The sequence below is a fragment of the Bufo bufo genome, chromosome 7 (assembly GCF_905171765.1).
Source record: "Bufo bufo chromosome 7, aBufBuf1.1, whole genome shotgun sequence".
NCBI lineage: Eukaryota > Metazoa > Chordata > Amphibia > Anura > Bufonidae > Bufo > Bufo bufo.
In genome coordinates this window covers 39,846,382-39,868,166 of record NC_053395.1, presented here as the reverse complement: position 1 = coordinate 39,868,166, position 21,785 = coordinate 39,846,382, and positions in this window count along the sequence as shown.

The following is a 21,785-nucleotide window of genomic DNA, read 5'->3' as shown; positions in this document are numbered from 1 at the left end:
AAAGCGGTCATGCTTGACATTCTCTTGTAAATGCTTCCGACACAGGCCAAGAGGGTAGAGTTGTAGCTAGGACTTTCTTTGAGCTACGATTGTGCTGTCCCGGCCCTGTATCTAACTATCCAGCCCAAGGCAGAGTAGCTTTTTTGTGCCCTTCCCAGCACCCAGCTCTTACGAGACATATTCTACCTAATCTTAAGGAGATTTGTCATCAGAAAAGGACCTGCTGTTTAAATTACTTTTTTACGTTTTTAAATAGTTTTTGATGATGTTAATTGATGATAATTTTCCATGTCACTTTTTATATTTAAACTAAAGCCAAAAAAACTGCAGTTTTTGCACTGGCCAGTATGTCTAATAGTTGGCGCCACTTCTTGGTTTGTACAAATTACTTTACTGCAGTTAAAGGGATTTTCCCATCTCAGATAATAGGGGCATATCGCTGAGTATGCCCCCATTGTCTGATACTGTAGGTGTGGGTCCCACCTCTGGGACCGAGAGCGGTACCCAGAAAGTGTTGGAGGGAGCACTGCGCAGCCGCTCTCCATTCATTTATATGGGGCCACCGAAAATAGTCGAGTGCTGGCTCGGCTATTTCCGTCAGCCCCATAGAAACGAATGGGAGCGGTCCCACCCAAGCACGATAGGCTCCCATTCACTACTATGGGGAGAGCAATTGGTGGTGGCCGGACCCGGGGTAACCCAGGGTTCTCAGGCCACCACCTTCTCCACACCGTTCTCAGTGTAGGTGTGGGTCCCAGAGGTGGGACCTGCACCTATCAGACAATGGGGCCACATCCTAAAGATATGTGACTATTGTCTCAGATGGAAATACCCCTTTAACTCATTCTAAACCTACCTGTAATGATATCTCCTTTGTGTATAAATGAGTCAGGATCCACCATTCACAGTAGACGATTGTCAGAGCTTACCTATTCCTTCCTTGTACAATGACCTCTGCACAGGTCACAGGTTATGCCTAGAAAACTCTCCCATTGAAGTCAATGATGTCCGCTCTTGACCATTATGTCTATGGCCCATGAGGTTGCCATAAAGCATTTTTTTTTTTTGTGCTTTGTAAATACTGTTAAGAACACTTCAGAGAAGATGGCCGCCCCCATAATCATGTCCAGGAAATATAATTAAAAAATTTGTAATCAGAAAATAAAAAATAGATTTTAAAAAAAAGAGATGTGTTACTATCCGGTTTTAACTGGCAGATAACATTTTTGATGACACATTTCTTTTAGTATGGTATGTACACAGATACTCTGCTGCTGCTTCCTGAGGAGCACAGATGGCAACTGTGCATGCGCCAATTACGTCTGGGTACACCTGGATGTGTAGCAGCAGGGGTGGATTGGCCATAGACCTTACAGAGAAATTTCCCGGATGCCCAGGGGGCATCTTCTCTCATAATGAGCTCTCAACAGTAATTACATTTGTGAGAATGAGGTACTCCTATACTGTGTATGTGATTGCACATGCCCTCCTGAATTCAACTGCTGAGGCCCACACCTTGACACTTTGCCCCCTGCTCCATATCTTTAGGCCTCGTTCAGACAGCCGTAGTGTTTTGCGGATCTCACATGGCCGCAACCATAATAGAAAATGTCTATTCTTGTCCTCGATTGCGGACAAGAATAAGACATGCTCTATCCTTTCAGCGGGGCCGTGAAACAGAACCACGGATGCGGACAGCACACGGTGTGCTGTCCGCATCTTTTGCGGTACCATTAAAATAAATAGGTCCGACCGTCTGAATGGGCCCTAAAAAAGAGACAACTGGTGGAAGAGGAAAGAAAATTGCATCTATTGAAGGACACCACAAAGGGGCCGATTTGGGGGCAATATATTGTGCTACACTGTGATAGGATGGTATTGTTGTAACGGACCGTTCAGCACACAACTCCGTTCCGACGATATTCTCCTTTCCATGCACAGGCAGCTACTGCAAGCACCAGTCTGCCGAACTGCAAACTACACGAACACTGGAAACCGCGGAACAGGAAAAGCATACAATCGGCTTACACTCCTGGCAATCAGCACACAATCCAATTCCCCCAATAACAAGACGGCACTTCGTTTTGAGGTCAAGCAGAACTGACTGTACTTCAAGTACAGTCTCTTTTATTCATAAACCACAAACATAGTACTGCCCACAGGGTTTTGAAATACAACCAATCAGTAATTTACAACACATACAATGTAAGTACAGCAACCAATCGTTCACGCCCCCAGAGGACCAGAAGGGGGACTGCGACAAAGGACAGATACAACATATCCCCACAATGCATCATGGTTTCCTCCTCTCTGTCCCGGAGACAACCGAGGAGCAATCCAATTATCTCTCAGGACAAAGGGAGATCGCCAATACACATGTGCAGACAACAGGACAGACATCACCATTTAAACACACAATGGAACAATGGCACAATAGAAACACACCCAGCATATTCCTCCCAAGCTGACAAGTTACACTTATTATAACTTTTTACAACTTTGAGAGTTTACATTGTCCATACATATAACTTACATCAATTTAAACAGTATAACTTAGGGACAAACCTATCCAAAATTCACTTGAGTAGGTTCAGGGGTTTAAAAGTTAGTAAAAGTATCTTAAAGGGCCGTAATCCAGGGGCAGGAGCCGGGCAAACAGCCCCCTCCAAAACACTGTGGCGAAGTGGCTTTCGCCACAATTGTGCTACATGGTTCTGATGGGATGGTATTTTGCGCTATGGTATTGCTCACCCTGTCTACTTCTGTTGCCCTTCCTTCAATCAATTTGGGCCCTCTTACAACATGGGCCCACTTTTAGGTTTTTTCCAGGGCCACTTTAAGTTCCCAGTCCGCCCCTGTGTAGCAGGTTCAGTAGCAGCAGCAGATCCTCTCCGCTAATCGTAGAAATGGAGGGCCAGGCAAGGGGGAGTGTCTTTAGCAGCATGGCCCGTGCTACTCAAATTTTTATTTTATTTTTTTAACAAATCTGATTCATAAGAATGGATTTGCTCACCTCTAATTGGGACATAACTACAAAAATAAAAGCAGCCAGTCATTACAGTAAGTCTCTCCAACTTCCATGAGATTAAAGCCTGAACACTTTTGACATGGAAAAATGATTTTATAGTAGTCACCAGGGGCAAAAAAAACTGCAGTCTGTAATCTTTATTCCTTCATTCAAAAGACCCCCTGATACCTACTCCTTATTTCAGACTTTTCTCATGTATCCTCCCAGTAATACATGCTGGATCAGTGTGTCCAGGATGCTGCTGCCTTCTCTCTGAAAACTGCCTTGTGTGTTCTTTCCTCCCTCTCTACAGCCTTCTTGGATCCTTTCCCACCTCTCCACAAACATCTGCTGTATACAACCTATTTCTGCCATCTCTGAAACTGAGTGTCACGGATGGGAGTGGGGAAAACCCCCACCGTGCCTCGGCGTTCGCTGCAACACAGGGAAGCAGGGAACAGGGAGCTGGTCACCACCTAGAGCAACCCTGAACTCTCCCTAGACTCCTAACGCATGAGCCGCCTCAGAAGGTAAGGGAGCTCATGCTCACCAACCTAGGACCCTGCTATCCCTGCTATGCCCTAGGCCTGATGACAGGGCAGAGACCACCCATTCATCCTACACCACGGATGAATGGTGTCTCCAGAGGCCCAGTAGCAAACAGCAAGCAAGACCATGGGCTAAATAGTACGGCAGGTAAGTAACAGCAACATAACAATGCTATGAACACTTACCTGCCGCAGCCGAGATCGACGGAGGCTCCAAGCTGGGAAACCCACAGTCTTGCCTCCGCTTAACCCACACCATACAACATACACCACAGGTGGGGAAGGGTAAACAGAAACACACCGGAAGGGACAACAGACAGAGCAAGGTACACAAAATAATAAATAAGGGTGGCTCACACAGACCGTATCATTCAGCCCAGGATCAGAGCTCCACACCAAGCTGACAACCAAACCAAACTGACACTCAGGCTCCACCACACCAACATATAGGAGGCCTGAGGTCTCACCCACCACACCTACCAAACACACCTTAATCCTGTGCACACCAGAATGGGAAGGGACACACAACTTAAAGGGGAAGTGTCAAAACATGCAAAACAACATGTTGCCATCGGCAACAAGCATGCACGGCAAAAGTGTCATGGTCCAAAATAACAGACCATGACACAGCCGTGACACTGAGAGAAAGGAGGGGGGGAGCAGAATGAGAGGCGTCAGAAACAGGAGCAGAGCTCTAGAGGATTTATATCAGATTCATTAGCACCATTATATGAGCAGACAAGTGGAGGACTTACACACACTCTGTAGAAGAAATATGAGGGATTTTAATTTTATTAAGTCTTGCTTAAAGGGGGCTATCCTGGAAAAGATAATGATGACCTATCCTCAAGATTGCTGTTTCAGGGAGCTCTTACTCCCACTGAAGTTCTGGCGAGTGCTGCAGGCTTCCGGCAGTTTTCCAAGCAAAATAGAGGAGGGAGGGTCTGGGGAAATAAAGTCTGGCAGCTGTTGGGGTCACAGAGTCTGGACACCACCGATTTAACACCTACTGGATACATTTTATGGTTGGAATACCCTTTAGGACCCTTGTTTTATTTACTATACTGGGAACTAATCATTTTCTTTGAGTTATTACCAGGATACATGGTTTTATATTAATTATACTATTTGCAGTTTTTCATCCGATGCATACCTCACACGAGACGCGCTCATCTGTAGCACACATCTATTTGCCTCATCTGAACAGATAATCTATGCTTGGATCATGATATTGGACTATAACTCTGTTGACTGGCTGTCCTCTGTATGAACCTCTGTACTTATTGATACACCCCAGTTTTCCTCATCTTTTGATTTTAGCTACAGCCTCACCATGGCTATAATTCTAGTGCTTTATACACATTTTACACACATGAATATTAATCAACTCACTTTATCTTTACCTCCGTCTTGTGTAACCTTAAATAAATTAAGTAGCTAACTCATTACAGTTTGCTATAACATATATTTTGTAATCTATGTTGTGTTGCTGAAGAAATATGGAATCAAGAATGAACAAGAATGGCTACTGTATGCTGCAGCCCCCTGAACGGTGAGGCAATGTCACGGCAAGTGGGGATAAGAGGAACACCAAGTAAACAAACAGAAACTGGTAAACAGACTAGGCCCCAAAGCTAGGGAGGAGGGAATGATAACCTCCTGACAATCCCTGAGCCCCTTCCTTACTGCTGACAGTATGAGCAAGTCCTGATGGTGAAAGAACTCATACGCTGGAACCTAAGCCCTGCTGACACTGTAGCAAACCGGGGAATGAGACAGACGGTACCTTCCACCGTGAAGGGACCAGCGTCTCCCTAAAACCTAGAAGCAACACACGCACAAAGGAGAAAACAGGACTTAGCTTGAGATGAGCGGGAAGTAGAGGATCCACAAACAACCAGTATAGAATTCCAGAAGAAAAATATCAACTGCAAAGTCAGCAGTAAGAGGCGGACTTAAATAGAGCCTCTTAAACAGCTAACGAGCAGAACCTGTGGAGAGGTGGGATCCTGCACACAACAACAAACAGAAAGGAAACACATAAAGACCTGTCAGATAGACTCATGTGCTGCAAGTCTATTCGATCTTCTCAGATCTCTCACAGGGCAGGCAGTGACAGTACTTAACCCTTCTACGGGTGACCTCCAGGCACCCAGGACCGACCTTATCCTGGTGTGCCCTGTGAAAAGCCTGACATCAGTCGCTGGAACCCACAATCTTTCTTCTGGACCGTAACCCTTCCAATATACAAGGTACTGAAGGGAACCACGAAGAATACGCAAATTAATTATACTGAAGATCTGAAACTCCAGATTACCATCTACCAAGACAGGAGGAGGTGGCAAGGGAGATGATTCAGCATGTTCTACATAGTTTTTCAACAAAGACCTGTGAAACACATTATGGATCTTCCAAGCCTGTGTAAGTTTGAGACGAAACACAACCAGATTAATAATGGCAGAGATCTTGTAAGGACCAATAAATCTCGGGCCCAACTTCCAAGAGGGTACCTTTAACTTAATGTTCTTAGTGGACAACCACACCAAATCACCCACACACAGATCCGGACCAGTCATACCTCTCTTGTCAGCCATACGTTTATATCTTTCGCCCATTTTTTCCAAATTGATTTGAATCTTCCACCAGATAGATGACAATGAGGAAGATAATCTTTCCTCTTCAGGTATACCAGAGGACTCAGTCCCAGAAAAGGTACCAAACTGAGGGTGAAATCCATATGCACCAAAAAATGGTGACTTATCAGTGGACTCCTGTCTATGGTTATTTAAGGCAAACTCAACCAAAGACAAAAATAAAGACCACTCTTCCTGATTCTCGGAGACAAAACACCTCAAATAAGTTTCCAGATTCTGGTTAGTGCGCTCAGTTTGTCAGTTCGACTGAGGGTGGAAAGCCGAAGAGAAGGACAACTGAACTCCCAGACGAGTACAGAATGCCCTCCAGAACATGGAAACAAATTGAGTCCCCCTATCAGACACCACATCAGAGGGAATGCCGTATAATTTCACGATGTTATCAATAAATACTTGAGCGAGAGTTTTGGCATTGGGCAAACCTGATAATAGTATAAAGTGCGCCATCTTACTGAAGCAGTCCACCACCACCAAAATCACCGTCTTCCCAGAGGAACTAGGGAATCAGTGATAAAGTCCATGGACAAATGCGTCCAGTGACAGGATGGACAAAGGAAGAAGAGATCTTGAAGGCCGAGTATGAGTCACCTTGGCACGTGCACATAACCATCCACACCTTTACGTAAACCTGGCCACCAGAATCTTCGGGAAACAAGATTCACAGTGGATCTGCTCCCAGGGTGTTCCGCAAGGACAGTATCAAGATGTTCCCTAAACACCTTGTGCCGAAGCCCAGAAGGAACAAACAACCTCCCTGGAGGACAGAAAACAGGTGCCTCACCTTGAGCTTCCAACACCTCTGCCTCAAGTTCGGGATAAATGGCGTAAACCACCACCCCATCAGCCAAAATCAAAGCAGGATCTTCCGAATTCCCCCTCCAGGAAAGATATGTGACAAAGCATCCGCCTTGATGTTTTTGACCCCAGGGCGATAAGTGACCACAAAATTAAATCTGGTAAAAAACAATGACCATCTGGCCTGCTTTGGGTTCAGATACTTCGCCGATTGCAGGTAAGCCAGATTCTCAAGATCAGTTATTACCGTAATGGGATAAATCGCTCCTTCTAACCAATGACGCCATTCTTCAAAGGCCAATTTCATGACCAGCAACTCTCTATTACCAACATCACAATTTCTTTCGGCAGAAGAGAGTTTAAAAAAAAAAAACTCAAGGGCGCCATTTGCCAGGAGAAAGACCCTGTGACAAAACTGCTCCGACTCCCACTTCTGACGCTTCCACCTCCACAATGAAAGGCTGAGACACATCAGGTTGCACCAGAATGGGAGCAGAAGCTAAGCATTTCTTTATTGCAGAAAAAGCATGTAATGCCTCTTCAGACCAGACTGAGAAATCCACACCTTTTTTGTATATATCGGTCAAAGGCTTAGCAACAGTAGAATAATTCAGGATACATTTTCTGTAGTAATTAGTAAACCCCAAAAACTGCATCAGCGCTTTCTGATTCTCAGGTCGATCTCAGTCCAATACTGCACGGACCTTTTCGGATCCATACTAAAACCTGAGGAAGAAAACAGGTAACCCAGGAACTGCAGCTCCTGAACAGCAAACACACATTTTTCTAACTTAGCATATAACTTATTCTCCCGGAGGATCAGTAATACTTGTCTTAAATGATCCTGATGAGTTTCCATATCGGACGAGTAAATTAGTATATCATCGAGGTAAATAACAACAAACCTACACACCAAATGATGAAAAATTTCATTGATAAAGTGCTGAAAGACAGCCGGGGCATTAGTCAACCCAAAGGGCATGACCAAGTTCTCGAACTGACCCTCAGGGGTATTAAAGGCCGTCTTCCATTCATGCCCTTCCCTGATTCTTATCAGATTATAAGCCCCTCTTAAATCCAACTTGGAAACACCTTGGCTCCGACAATCTGATCAAATAAATCCAGGATCAAGGGAAGGGGATAAGGATCACGGACAGTGATACGATTTAGCTCCCGGAAGTCTAAACACGGTCTAAGGATCCCATCTTTTTTTTTTTAACAAAAAAGAAGCCGGCCGCCACCAGTGACTTAGATGGTCTAATATATCCGTTTGCCAAACTCTCGATAATATACTCTCACATAGCTACTCTTTTGGGTTGGGAAAGATTATAGAACCGAGACTTTGGCAATTTAGCTCCGGGAATAAGGTTGACCGGACAATCATACTCTCGGTGATGGGGAAACTCCTGATCTCCACCCTCAGAGACTACATCAGAAAAATCTGAACGAAACGGGGGTAACACCTTAGTGGATACCACAAAAAGTGACGTGCTGAGACAGTTGTCTATACAGAAATCACTCCAATTACTGATCTGTCTTGCTTGCCAATCTATGGTAGGATTATGTCTGGTCAACCATGGCAAACCTAGCACTAGAGGGGCAGGCAAACCCTTCGGTACAAAACAAGAAATGGACTCAACATGGGAATCCCCCACCCTCAAATGAATATTATGCACTATATGAGTCAGACACTTTTGCGAGAGAGGAGCGGAATCAATAGCAAACACAGATATCCCCTTGTTTAATGCGCTTGTTTTAAAACCATGACTTTGAACGAACTGATAGTCAACAAGGTTAACCCCTGCCCCACTGTCAACAAATATTTCCAAATCAATATTTTTGGAGTCTAGCGCCACCATGGCAGGTAGGAGAAATCGGGTACTACCGGTAAAAGACAAAAATACCTTCTCCGACTCCCCACCTACACTGCAAAGAGTAAGAGAACTAGACCCAATAATTACAACCATTTTTTTTTCCTTTTTCACCTTGAGGTTTAATATAAGGACATACGTTAATAAAATGTCCTTCTTTACCACAGAAGAAACAAAGTCTTCTCTGAACCCTGAAGTTCCTATTACCAGGGCATGAAGAGACCTGTCCCAATTGCATAAGCTCATCACTAGACACGAGCTCGTGTGTCTCTGTACCCCGCGAGACAGAAGAGGCTGTTTCCCCATATGGTAGTGCATCCCGAGTGAGGGGAACCTTGCATCTCTCTCTCTCTCTGGCGTCTATCAATCCGTACGGCCAGGGACATAGCTGCCTACATAGAATCAGGGTTTTCTTGAAATGCCAGGGCGTCTTTTAGTCTCTCAGACAGCCCTTGACAGAATTGACTACGGAGTGCAGGGTCATTTCACTCCTAATCAGTCGCCCATCTCCTAAATTCAGAGCAATATGACTCTGCAGAACGTTCTCCCTAACTCAACCTACGCAGCTTAGATTCGGCCCTGAGAAACCCGGCCTGGGTCATCATAAATAAGGCTCAGGGCTCTGAAAAATTCGGAGGGATTGGGAGCCGATCTGTAGAGAAAAGGCCCAGGACTGAGCATTACCTTTCAGCAGAGAAATAATAATCCCTACTCTTTGATTTTCATCCCAAGAGGAGAGCGGACGCAGTCAAAAATAGAGTTTACAAGATTCACTAAACCGAACAAAATTATTACTCCCCCCAGAAAAACTATCTGGGAGGGCGACTTTAGGTTCAAAGCTGCCCTGGTTCCCACTGCTGGAACCAGACGCCTGAGAATTCTGAAACTGCAACTGAATTACGGAGGTCAGCTACCGCCAAAGATAATCCTTGCATGCGATCTACCAGTGCATTAACAGTATCCATATCTGCACAAAGCAAGGAAAATAATGATGGTAGGGGCGGTTGATAATATCACGGCAAGTGGGGATAAGAGGAAAACCAAGTAAACAAACAGCAAATGGTAAACAGACTAGGCCCCAAAGCTAGGGAGGAGGGAATGGTAACCTCCTAACAATCCCTGAGCCTCTCCCTTACTGCTGACAGTATGAGCAAGTCCTGATGGTGAACAAACTCATACGCTGGAACCTAAGCCCTGCTGACACTGTAGCAAACCCTAACTTAGGGAGCGGGGAATGAGACAGCCGGTACCTTCCACCGTGAAGGAACTAGCTTCTCCCTGAGACCTAGAAGCAACACATGCATAAATGAGAAAACAGGAGGATTTAGCTTGAGACAAGCGAGAAGTAGAGGATCCACAAACAACCAGTATAGAACTCCAGAAGGAAAATATCAACCGCAAAGTCAGCAGTAAGAGGCGGACTTAAATAGAGCCTCTTAAACAGCTAACGAGCAGAACCTGTGGAGAGGTGGGATCCTGCTACAACAACAAACAGAAACACAGAAAGACCTGTCAGATAGACTCATGTGCTGCAAGTCTATCCGATCCTCTCAGATCTCTCACAGGGCAGGCAGTGACAGGCAATGGGAGTGCGGGTGTGCAAGGAATAACCCAAAGGGCCCTTAATCTCTTCATTGTCTGGATCGGATGGTGGTACAAGAGGTTTGACACCCACTCATCAGACTGTTATTAAATATCCTAGCAATGTGTCATAATGTTAGAAGATAGGAACCTCCCTTTAAAAGGGTTGTCTGGTTTAGACTCTCTTCATACTTCCAATTAGAGCCTCCATCCATCACCATTAATATCAGATTGGTGGTCATCCTACATCTTGAAGACAGCCAACCAATATCAAAATCTTGGACAACCCCTTCAACGTTGATCTCACACAAGGTCATAGCCTTTTTCATATTAGGCAGACTCGAATGCGACTACAAAGGAAGTCCATTTCTCTGGAAAACTTGGCACGTCTTTATATTGCAAGAAAAATCTATTGATATCAAGAAGAACCATGAAATGCTTAATTTCCCTTGTGGTGGTGCCACCGGGGCTGTGAACTTAAGATGCCAAGTTCTACCACAGATTAGATCACTAGAGGTCCTATCAACAGAGCAGCATGTGATGAGCTTATATTTGAGAACCGTTCTGGATATCCAAAGCAGACAATATTGAGTAGAATAGGACCACCGATTGAGTGCCACCATGCCTTGTCACATTCTTGAGGGCACCAGCATGTGGTGGGACATATGTATAATATCAGTTCTCCGTGGATTTATGCTTTCAATTTGAAGTTCTAGCAGTTTAAGTTAGTACTTTAGCGGTCTTGGGTCAGTCATATTTTTCTCAGCTTCTGTGTGCGTATGTTCTCGCCCCCTAAATTACATCAGGAAAGTATGTAGAACGGCAGCTGCACAATCCTTTGGAAGGTTTTGACAGATCCATGCTAAACACTCACTTACTGGCTTAGGCTGCTTCTTTGAGGCATGTTTCTCAGAGGTGAAAGCAGTTTAACAAAAGTTGTGTACGCTCCTTGGTCCTGTTTTTCATCTCCTCTTTGAAGCCTGTGTGATTTTGTCCTGAACAGGAGCCAGCTCTGTAGATAGAAGACAGTGAGGGCTTGAGACAAGATGATAGATGGGTCTGCGAAGCGTGGACTAGTTCCTTCATATATTTTCCTTTCTTCACTTATTGTCGGGATCATTAAGGCTCCAGAGCACCTAATTTATTGTCGAAATCTTGATCTAGTCACAGGCATAAAGGAAATTGAAAAGGATCAAGCGCAAGGCAGTTTTTCTATCAATTTTCACTTACAGAAAATTTTGCCACATGCCACGCCAGTAGATTCTATCTCTACCCTCATGAAAATGGAAAATATGAAAGAGATCAGCAACTGAGGGAAACTGCTGAACAAAGAGCTGTCAGCGTTGTTATTTCACTTGGTTCATCTTCCCCACGTCCTCCTTTTGTTCTCAAATTCCAAAATCTGCCAGCGTTAAAATTAAGTTCCATTAGGGAAAATTAATGTCATTTATAGAATGAGAATGAAATTCCTTTAATCCAGCAGTGGGATTATTTAAAACGTCTGATAATCCGGCACAGAACTGCAATATAGTAAGGAATGCATAAGACCAGGGGTATCAAACCCAGCTGAGTATATGGGCCGTAAATAGAACAAAATTGAAGTTCACATGACATGTTCATTTTAAATACGATACAAAATAATACATTTTAAATGATAATTAATAGAATACAGCACTACATACAGTACAGACCAAAAGTTTGGACACACCTTCTCATTCAAAGAGTTTTCTTTATTTTCATGACTATGAAGGCATCAAAACTATGAATTAGCACATGTGGAATTATATACATAACAAACAAGTGTGAAACAACTGAAAATATGTCATATTCTAGGTTCTTCAAAGTAGCCACCTTTTGCTTTGATTACTGCTTTGCACACTCTTGGCATTCTCTTGATGAGCTTCAAGAGGTAGTCCCCTGAAATGGTCTTCCAACAGTCTTAAAGGAGTTCCCAGAGATGCTTAGCACTTGTTGGCCCTTTTGCCTTCACTCTGCGGTCCAGCTCACCTCAAACCATCTCGATTGGGTTCAGGTCCGGTGACTGTGGAGGCCAGGTCATCTGGCACAGCACCCCATCACTCTCCTTCATGGTCAAAGAGCCCTTACTTTCAAAGTGTTCCCAATTTTTCGGCTGACTGACTGACCTTCATTTCTTAAAGTAATGATGGCCACTCGTTTTTCTTTACTTAGCTGCTTTTTTCTTGCCATAATACAAATTCTAACAGTCTATTCAGTAGGACTATCAGCTGTGTATCCACCTGACTTCTCCTCAACGCAACTGATGGTCCCAACCCCATTTATAAGTCAAGAAATCCCACTTATTAAACCTGACAGGGCACACCTGTGAAGTGAAAACCATTTCAGGGGACTACCTCTTGAAGCTCATCAAGAGAATGCCAAGAGTGTGCAAAGCAGTAATCAAAGCAAAAGGTGGCTTCTTTGAAAAACCTAGAATATGACATATTTTCAGTTGTTTCACACTTGTTTGTTATGTATATAATTCCACATGTGTTAATTCATAGTTTTGATGCCTTCATAGTCATGAAAATAAAGAAAACTCTTTGAATGAGAAGGTGTGTCCAAACTTTTGGTCTGTACTGTATGTACCTCTTACATCCAGTGACATCTCCTCTGATGTAGATGTTCTCTTTCCTTATCTTCTCCATTCAGACCAGATTGCCTTGATGACTTCTTTCAGATGCGACATCTTAGATTCCTCACTTTTCCATCACCCCCCGATGCTCCAGCATTGTCATCCTGATGCTACCCCCAATACTGTGTCCACTGTGCTCCCCAAAACATCCAGATACTATACTGCACAAGTAATACTGCCAAACATATAGTCCCCCATAGTAATAGTGCTCCCAGACTGCCTTCAATATAATAGTGCCCCATACAGTACCTCCAATAGTGGTAATGATTCCCAAGAGTTCCCCCATAAGTAACAATTCCCTTTACATTGTGCCCCATAATAATACCCTTACAGTACCCCCAGCAGTGACAACGACCCTCTATATGGCATAACATTAAAGTTAATTAGTAATCTAAAAATACTCCTCATAGAGCCCCTTATAGTTACCCCAGTATTTATTATGCTCCCTGTAATACCCCCAGTATTTATAATGCCCCCTGCAGTGTCCCCTGTAGTCATAATGCCCACCTCAAATCCCCCTGTAGATATACTGCCTGATGCAGTGGACCCCTTTAGTGAAAAATGTCCCCCCTTCAGTGCATCCAGCCATTAAATGCTCCCTGCAGTACGCTTTAATTATAATACCCCAGTTATAACCCTGTTGTAGTGTCCCCCGTAATATAATGCATCCTGTAGTGCCCCTGCATTATAATATTCTGCTGTAGTGCCCCCTGCATTATAGTGCCCCCCTGTAGTGCCCCCTGCATTATAATATCCTCCTGTAGTGCCCCCTGCATTATAGTGCCCCCTGCATTTTAATATCCTCCTGTAGTGCCCCCTGCATTATAGTGCCCCCTGCAGTTCCCCTGCATTATAATATCCTCCTGTAGTGCCCCCTGCATTATAGTGCCCCCCTGTAGCGTCTCCTGCATTATAACACACCCTGTAGTGCCCCTCCATTATAATACCTCCCCTGTAGTTCCCCCTGCATTTTAATGCCCCCATTGTAGTGACCCCTGCATTATAATACACCCTGTAGTTACAATGCCTGCCTTTAGTTATAACCTCCTTGCAGCGCCCCTGCATTATAATACCTCATCTGTAGTTCCCCCTGCATTATAATACCTCCCCTGTAGTGACCCGTACATTATAATACACCCTGTAGTTGCAATGCCTGCCTTTAGTTATTACCTCCTTGTAGGCCCCTCCTGTATTATAATGCCCTTGTAGTGCTACAGCCTTTTTTAATACCCGACTCCCCCAACCCACCCCACCCCCGGCCATCACATCTCAGTCGAACAGGAAGAATGGGGATCATGATGGGAGAAGATTGGTTAGGTAATTTTTACTTTATAATTTTATATCATTCAATTGTAGGTGGCTGGACTACTTTTGGCTTATTCCGAATATATAATTTTTGTCTCTGTACTAATTGTCATTCCCCCATGGTGAGTTTGCAAAGGGGCCATGCCCTGTATGCTAATTCCTACCCAGGACTCCCAATATAATGAAGAGGACTCCTAAGGGTTTCAGTACATGGATTCTACTGAATATGAAGAAAATTCCCCTTAGTCACCAGCGCAAGCAGCATTTAGAAGATGACTCCCCATGTTAGTAGACATAAGTGTATGTAATTTAGTGTATTACTAACGACATACTTTACAGTATACATGCTCAGAGTGTCTTTCTGACTCCACAAAACATCCAGATGCAGTGTATACAGTGGCGGGGATCGGCGATGCACATTAATTCGTGAGCGCCAGCCTTAGAGTACATAGAGACAGCCTGAAAATAACACCACTATGATAATATCTGCTAAAGTGGAGTGAAGAGAACTAAACTCTGTAGTTGCCAAGCAACTCGGACAATGAGAAAATCACGCTGTTCCCGACAGGGCCGATCTCAATGTAATCAAAATCTAATCCCCATGGACTCTTTAGTGACCATCAACGAGGGCTAGAACCGGCGTTCTGACAGGTGCTGTCAGGCCAAGGCTAAAGGATACGTGGCTCTAGATGTCAGTGACGAGAAGACGCCTGTCACGGTTACTTTTCTGCGCAGCCACCCAAAAGAGTATAATGTAACAAGCCAATATTACAGATCACCCCGCCATGACAAATTCCCAGGGTTCTTTATTGAAACTTTATACTAAACTGCGATATATAAAAAAAAAAAAGCTGCCTAAGGCCTTGTGCACACTGCCGTGTCCGTTTTTGGGATCGGCACACCGCAGATCTGATGCAGTCCGTGTGCCATTTGCATTTTTTTGTGGACCCATTTACATAGGCATTTGTGTTGGTCCCATGTTTATATGTGCCCACACTGCTGAGAAAAATGATGTTTTGATATATGCAAATGAGCCTCTAGGAGCAACGGGGGCGTTGCTGTTACACCTCTCTCTGCAACTGCCGCACCCTCTTCATTATGATTGACAAGGACCAGACAGTGTAGACGTCATCACACCTGACCCTGTCAATAACAGTACAAGGGGTGCGGCAGTTGTAGAGAAAGCTGAGCCTCTAGGTGTAATGGCAACTCCCCCATTGCTCCTAGAGGTTTATTTGCATATATTAAAACATCATTTTTCTCAGCCATGCGGTCACATATGAACATGGGACCAACACAGATGCCTTCAGCTGCCAAGCGCATATGTAACAGGTCAGACAGTTTCATAGGTGGAAATCTGCTGACAGATGCCCTTTAAGGGTATGTCCACCTGGAACGTATTTAAGTGCGGTAAATCTGCAACAAAATCCACACAAGTTACATTCAGAGTTGTCAATTTGCCACCTGAAAATCCGCACCCTATGTCACCTACTGCAGAGTAGGTTCCTTTCTACCCATCGACCCATGGACGCTACCAGGATGACTGAATAAAATGGCCCAATATGTTTTGTTAACACGGCTGACCATGGCTCAGCAGAAAATTGGGTAACATTTACCAGTAGTAATGCCCTGCTTTCACACCAGCCAACCCTCCAGAAATACTAAGATAGTGCACTGAAAACAATTCTCACCCACCAAACCAAGGGAGAAGGTCATTATGGGTTTTCAATGGAAACATTTTGGTTGGCAATTTCTGACTAGAACTTTTTATGGGGACTGTCTATGGATGGCACTGTCTACAGACCCATCTTTGGCTGACACTGTTCATAGGCCAATGTCCGTCTGATGCTTCTCATGAGGAACCATCTTTGGCTGGCACTGTTCATGGGCCAATGTCCGTCTGATTCTTCTCATGAGGAACCATCTTTGGCTATCACTGTTGATATGGACAATATCTGTCTGATGCTGTTTATGGGCACTGTCACTGCTTGCCGCTGATTATGGAGCAATGTTTGAAGCTTTTTGTGGGGACCATCTATGACATTGTTTAAAACGGCAGAGTCTGCCCAAAGCTGTTGATGGGGCAATGTCTTGGCTGACACAGTTTATGTGGAGGCCTGCTTGGTTGATACTTTTTAAAGGGCCATCCTTTTGCATCATCGTTAATACAGACACTCTCAAAATGCTGATTGTGCTGTGGCTGTCTTTATGAGGGATTTGGAAATAGTTGAGAGTGGAACTTGTGTTAAAAAAAAATTACATATCTGAAATCTCCCTGATAGGCGTTCTCAAATTTGGTAATCCTGCCTGCTTCTTTTGAGGGTTTGTCGCGTCCCCCAACAATCTGCATGGGCAGACTACTAAACATGAGGTCAAATTTGGTAAGACTAGAAAGTTCTGTCCTCTTTTAAAGGGAATGTGTCATCAAAAAATGACCTATTGTTTAAATGACATTTTTATGTTAACTCTTTCCATAGGTCGGGTGATTAAAAAAGGCACTGGTTGATGAGTACATTGGGTACCATAGCTGCCGGGTTTTTGCTGTTTCAAACAGCAGAGTTCCAGCGCTAAGGTGTGTGATCCACGATAATGCTGATCACACACAATTAACCTTTCAGATGCCTTGGTCAAATGTGACCATGGCATCTAAGAGTGCTAAAATCAGGAGACGTGCATTTCCGGCTCGGGACGCCTACCCCTGGCTGAGGTCAGGAAAGGCGTTGCATAGTCGTAATAGGCCTGTCTAATAGGCCTGAGCCTGAGTAATAGGACTTAGCCTGTTACAGAATGCAAATGGCAATCTAAGTTATGTACAGGTGCAGGCCCCTACATAAGTTTGGTGCTTCCTCCAGCAGGCCGTGAGACAGACTTAAAACTACACTAGCTCTTTTGCTGGCCATTTTCCATGACAAAAACTGGTAGATAAAGATAAATGCGCCCACTTCCCTTCCCATACCACAGTCCCTTTTCTCGCACTTTGGAAAAGTTGAAGATTTCACTGCAAAATGGCGTGCAAAATTCAGTAACTTATATATCCAACTATTGTAATAAATGTCCCCCTACGTTACGATATGTTGAGTCCTCCAGAGTGAGGCATCGTCTTTGTAGCCTCCATGCTGGGCAATAATTGAGAGTCCTCAACAAGGACCACAACTCCCTTCAGTTCTTCCCTATAGTTGTTCTAAAATGAGTTTTCTAAACCACACAATGCTGAGAAACAGGGAATCGGCAATAGGTTGATCTTGAGGCTTAGAAGACAATGACATGCATTTATAGTAGAGACCAAAGTAGAAGGCAATTTGACAAAGAAATGGAAAATAGCCAAGCTAACTTTTTATGTCTTCCTTAGGAACATCTATGGTGAGATTTTGGACATAAGATATTATTCTTCATGCATGCTTTCTTATTACAAATATCCGTGCCTGACGCGTTCCATCACAAATGAATACATCTTTGCACTTACATCTGTAGCCATAATTGCTGCAACTCCTATTTCAGATCATTCTTCGTAAATGACCAGTATAATCCTAGACGCAAAGTGTATAAAATGGATTACACAGGGAAAGGATAAGCACGTCCAAATGCGATTAGTATCTCACAGTCCGCACTGGATTTCAGATGATCTGGATTAATGGCTCGCTACCTTTCTCCAGCTTTTTTTTGACCTTTAATATTTTCTCTATCAGCATGCCTTACCGCTTTCCGGAGAAATGTTATCTAGAGTGTGAAATTAACCATTCCATTGTTATGAACTCACAAACTTGGATAAAAAACGAAATACTTTCAAACCTGAAGCATATTTGAATAGCTTCCAACCACAACTACAGCAAGGACCTTCTGGGTTTTAATAATTTTAATTTCCCCAGCAAAGTAAATTAGTGCTAGAAAATTCACATAGACAGCTGCACCAGTGAAGAATTCCTTCCTACAGCCCACGAGCAATATCAGTGCGACTGTCGTGCACGGGATTGCCTAAAATGAACTTTTACGCACTCACTTAAAAGTGAATGTGTCATCAGAAAATGTCCTATTGTTTAAATAATGTTTTTATGTTAAACATATTTTTTAAGACTTTTTTGGTGATTTTTGTAAAAAAATTTCCATGCCTTTATATTTAAAAAAAAAACTTAAATCTTGCAGTTTTCACACTGGCCACTAGGCCTAAAATATGTTCAGGTTACAGAGCATACCTAAAAAATCTCCAATTGAAGGTGAAGGGGTCAGCATCGGTCCATTGCGTCTAAGGCCCATGTAGCTGCTCTCAAAAGACAGAAAGTCTTAAAGGGGTTGTCTCCCCTCCAACACAGTTGGCATATTCCTAGGATAGGCCACCAATGTCAGATAGGTGCTGGTCCCACCTCTGGGACCTGCACCTATCTCTAGAAACTGAGCTCCCAAAGTGAACAGGAATGCACTGTGCATGCGCGGCCGCCCTCTATTTATTAGAGTGCTCGGCTATTTCGGGCAGTGAGCAGAGCGGTGGCCGCGCTTGCGCTGAGTGCGCAGCTTGACTATTTTTTGGTACTCCCATAGAAATGACTGGAGGGTGGCCTTGCATGCACTGTGCATTCCTGTTCACTTTGGGAGTTCTGTTCTAGAGATAGGTGCAGGTCCCAGAAGTGGGACCCACGCATATCTGACATTGGTGGCCTATCCTAGTGATAAGCCACTAATGTTAGGGGGTGAGAACCCCTTTAAGACCTTTTGAGAGCAGCTACATGAGCCATAGACACAATTGCTTGACCCCCATTGCCATCTATGGGACACTTTTTAGGCATGCTCTGTGACCTGTGCAGAGGCCAGGAGGGAATAGATGAGCTGTGATATCACTATTGTGAATTGTGGATCCTGTGTTATCTATATAGAAGTGTTACTTGTCATTGTAATTCTGCCTGTAGTAATAATAATAACGGCTACTGTAAAGTCTCCTGCACAGAACAGGAAATCATCATCTATTAGGCCTAGAGGCCAGTGTGAAAATTACAGGATTATGTAATTTTTTTTAATATAGTTTTTGACATGGAAAACTGAAAAAAACAAAACAAAAATTCTTAAAAAAATATGATTGATTAAAACAATAGGTTATTTTTTTTAAGATGAAGCAGTAAGTCTACCATTGTGCTGCATGGCGTCAAGAGGAGCAATGCATTGTGTGTTAAATGTGCAAATTCCATAAAAATGCAACATGAGAAGCATTCTTTGTTCACAATAAAGTAGGTAAAGAAAAAAAAAGTGAACCGCGTGGCGTCAGACATGTGATCCAAGTGTTTATGTCACTGTATCCTGCCAAAATCAATCCTATCCTCCTCCGGAGAGGTCATCAATATCAGATCGGCAGGGGTCTGACACCCGGGATAGCCCCATTCAGCTAGGCACTCCGTGAGCTCTGCGGCCTCTTTCTAGGCTATGTGATGTCACCGTACATTGATCACATGGCCTAGTTCCAGCTCAGCCCCATTCAAGTCAATGGGGCTGAGCTGCAATACCAAGCGCTCCCACTATACAATGTACAGCACTGTGCTTGGTAAGCACCAGGGAGGCCGCTGTGCGCACCAAAGCACTAATCATTGGGGGTGCCCGGGCCTTGGACCCTGACAGATGTGATATTGATGACCTATCCTGTAAATAGTTCATCAATATTATTTCACAGATACTTTTTAATATATCTTATCATGGAAATATGGCATTTTTCTTACCTTTCAACTGAAAAGAGTTCCCCCTCTACCTGAAGGCAATCTGTCATTTTCAGAGGCTTCCACAGACCTTAGATAAAACATCTAGACTAAAAGTGTAAATACCAGAAAGGGAAGAGGTAGGAGGGGGATGGAACTGCAGTATCTCTCCTCATCTGTGTGGGGCCAATGCTGTGAGAGGGAAAGGGGAGTTATACTACTGTACATTGTATGTGAGACTGCACGAGGGAAAGAAGAAGGTAGATCTGCTGAATACACAATAAAAGTTTGATATCACACCAGAAAGACCCTAATTTTCATAACTGATCCAATAAATATTAATAAATAATAGAGAAACAGGCAGAGGTGCAACCAGAAGAAGCCAGATCTTGATGCAAAATGTGTAATTGTTTAACTGGGTTCCTACATTCCCATGCCATTTAAAGTACAGTATCATTATTCTCTTAAAGGGTTTGTCCAGGATTCAGTCCCCTTTTAATTACAACCCCACCATCCCTCTAGTATGTGATACCTAATGAACAAATCATACTCACCAGGTCCTCCCTGCCTCTTCTTGGTGATCTTCCGGTCCCTGTCCTATTTAATTCAAGCCTGGGTATGGACAGGGTCATATGTGCCACTGAAGTCAATGATTGCCCAAAATGGCTGGGGACCCAGCAGTGACATATGCAACGTGCAGCCCGCCAGGGCCCATCGTGTCTCCGGTCTATAGGAATGCCTAATGGTGTGGTGCAGCCTTAATAGTCTCTGCGTGTCACGGTGCTCCTACCTGGGTAATGTCACTCCCCAGGGTTAGGCTCCGAAGCAATAAAGGGGAGAGTAATAGTGGAGGTGGAGAATAAGTCGAGTCTTTATAAAGTTCAACAGGTTTACTTGAATAAACTTGCATCGGTACAAGAAGTTATCTTTCTCTTGGCTCAAGCAGGTTTTGGCATAAACTGAAAGGCAAACTGGGATATTCTGTTTTATCCTTCTCTGCTGTGCTAAACTCGACTTTAGTCTGGTAGCTGGATTTTAGGACTGTTCTGGTACCTTTGGAGTGGGGTGCCTTTGGCTGTTGACCCCCTCGCGCTTGGGAACACGTCACTGCTGAAGTTAGTCATTGCCTGCAGCGACAGACATGACCCCGTCCTTACCCCGGCTAAAAGTAAACAGGCCGGGGACCAGAAGATAGCCTAACAGAGCTCTGGGATGGAGCTGCTGGTAGCTAGTGACCATGATTTTATTTCATTAGGTACCACATGCTCTATAAAATTTTGTGTTACATTTGAATTGTACTTTATGTATAATACTGTAATATTATTTTATTTTACATAATTTTATTACATTTTTACCATGTTATATTATCTAAAAGACTCCTTTTACTAGATCAAAAAGAACTTTTTTTTTCTATAGGCCTGCAAACAAACCAACTTTTTAGACATATCAAATGGGCCACGGATAATTGTAGGATTTACTTTTCACTGACTACATGGCGTCATTTCTACACTGATGACAGAAGGGCCAACATCACACGCTCATTACAGTTGTAGAATGATGGATCTCATTCTGGGAACGTCTTGCTCTAAGAAAAGATTTGGTGCCTCAATAGTGAAGAGTGAAGGACAAAATGGAAGACAAGACAAGGTCAAGGTCGGCTGGTTTTACAGTCCCGGTTCTAACACATTAAACTTTTTTT